At 49.3% G+C, this 2671-nt stretch overlaps 1 pseudogene; it reads right to left on the bottom strand.

Moving 5' to 3' along the window:
* Window positions 1-1237: 1237 nt before the first annotated feature.
* Window positions 1238-1355, bottom strand: LOC124552999 (annotated as a pseudogene).
* Window positions 1356-2671: the final 1316 nt, after the last annotated feature.

Here is a 2671-nt window from a genome sequence, read left to right as displayed (position 1 = left end):
AGCGGAAGACGGTCTAACGGTGTGCGGGACCGTAGCCCAGCTTCATGGAGACGGTTGCGAATGGTCCTCGCCGATACCCCAGGAGCAACAGTGTCCCTAATTTGCTGGGAAGTGGCGGTGCGGTCCCCTACGGCACTGCGTAGGATCCTACGGTCTTGGCGTGCATCCGTGAGTCGCTGCGGTCCGGTCCCAGGTCGACGGGCACGTGCACCTTCCGCCGACCACTGGCGACAACATCGATGTACTGTGGAGACCTCACGCCCCACGTGTTGAGCAATTCGGCGGTACGTCCACCCGGCCTCCCGCATGCCCACTATACGCCCTCGCTCAAAGTCCGTCAACTGCACATACGGTTCACGTCCACGCTGTCGCGGCATGCTACCAGTGTTAAAGACTGCGATGGAGCTCCGTATGCCACGGCAAACTGGCTGACACTGACGGCGGCGGTGCACAAATGCTGCGCAGCTAGCGCCATTCGACGGCCAACACCGCGGTTCCTGGTGTGTCCGCTGTGCCGTGCGTGTGATCATTGCTTGTACAGCCCTCTCGCAGTGTCCGGAGCAAGTATGGTGGGTCTGACACACCGGTGTCAATGTGTTCTTTTTTCCATTTCCAGGAGTGTATTTTATTATCGGCTATGCACGTACACAGAACATGGTTCCCTCACGTTTCCATTTCCTCGGATTGAGTTCCCGCCGTTACGTCCGCCATTTCACCAAATTCGGTGCGGCATGAGCACGCGTATTTCGTGCACTCGTGTAAAGAAGGACTCCATTAATTTGTTAGACCTTCTTCATACATTTTTCTTGTTGCATCATATGAATAAAAAATTTTATAGTGATGTTCGTTTCTGTCATTTTAAATTTCAGTTCAGGTGTCTGTATCACACGTCTCGTGTAACTAATTACGTTTACATATAGCACTGCGTCTTCAGGCCACAAGTGGCCCACCGGGACCATCCGACCGCCCTGTCATCCTCAGGTGAGGATGCGGATAGGAGGGGCCACACGTCTCGTGTAACTAATTACGTTTACATATAGCACTGCGTCTTCAGGCACAAGTGGCCCACCGGGACCATCCGACCGCCATGTCATCCCCAGGTGAGGATGCGGATAGGAGGGGCGTGTGGTCAGCACACCGCTCTCCTGGTCGCTATGGTTTTCTGTGACGGGAGCCGCTACTATTCGGTCGAGTAGCTCCTCAATTGGCATCACGAGGCTGAGTACACCCCGAAAAATGGCAACAGGGCATGGCGGCCTGGATGGTCACCCATCCAAGTGCCGGCCACGCCCGACAGCGCTTAACTTCGGTGATCTCACGGGAACCGGTGTTTCCACTGCGGCAAGGCCGTTGCCCTAATTCCCTTTAATGCGATATATATAGGCGCACTCCCGCATGATTCTATTATAGATCCGTCACGAATCAAATACAAAGAGGATAGCGGCTACTACAGATGACATGTACCCATAATGTAACCTTCTCACAGGCGAGTTCACCTCTCGCAACATAAGGGACGTGAACAGCGTCAGTCGTTGCGTCATCATTGTGAAGGACACCTAGATGCTGTGTACTCGTGTGATACAGCCTTATCATCGCGTAACAGAGTTTGAAAAGTCAGTGTGGATCACCATTTGGCTGGTTGGACGAGTCATCCAATATCTAGATATGGGGGTGGGAACGTGTATGAGGGAATACTCGTCGCCAAGGTTCAAAAATGTTCAAATGTGTGCCAATTCCTAAGGGACCAAACTGCTTAGGTCATCGATCCCTAGACTTACACACTACTTAAACTAACTTAAACTGACTTATGCTAAGAACAACACACACACACCCATGCCCGAGGGAGGACTCGAACCTCCCGCGGGAGTGTCAAGGTTCCACTAGACCTCATGTTGTTGTTGTTGTGGTCTTCAGTCCTGAGACTGGTTTGATGCAGCTCTCCATGCTACTCTATCCTGTGCAAGACTCTACATCTCCCAGTACCTACTGCAACCTACATCCTTCTGAATCTGCTTAGTGTATTCATCTCTTGGTCTCCCTCTACGATTTTTACCCTCCACGCTGCCCTCCAATACTAAATTGGTGATCCCTTGATGCCTCAGAACATGTCCTACCAACCGATCCCTTCTTCTGGTCAAGTTGTGCCACAAACTTCTCTTCTCCCCAATCCTATTCAATACCTCCTCATTAGTTATGTGATCTACCCATATAATCTTCAGCGTTCTTCTGTAGCACCACATTTCGAAAGCTTCTATTCTCTTCTTGTCCAAACTATTTATCGTCCATGTTTCACTTCCATACATGTCTACACTCCATACAAATACTTTCAGAAACGACTTCCTGACGCTTAAATCAATACTCGATCTTAACAAATTTCGCTTCTTCAGAAACGCTTTCCTTGCCATTGCCAGTCTACATTTTATATCCTCTCTACTTACACCATCATCAGATATTTTGCTCCCCAAATAGCAAAACTCATTTACTACTATAAGTGTCTCATTTCCTAATCTAATTCACTCAGTATCACCCGACTTCATTAGACTACATTCCATTATCCTCGTTTTGCTTTTGTTGATGTTCATCTTATATCCTCCTTTCAAGACACTGTCCATTCCATTCAAATGCTCTTCCAAGTCCTTTGCTGTCTCTGACAGAATTACAATGTCATCGG

Source organism: Schistocerca americana, chromosome 1 (assembly GCF_021461395.2).
Source record: "Schistocerca americana isolate TAMUIC-IGC-003095 chromosome 1, iqSchAmer2.1, whole genome shotgun sequence".
In the NCBI taxonomy this organism is placed as follows: Eukaryota; Metazoa; Arthropoda; class Insecta; order Orthoptera; family Acrididae; genus Schistocerca; species Schistocerca americana.
This window is presented reverse-complemented; position numbering and strand designations above follow the sequence as displayed.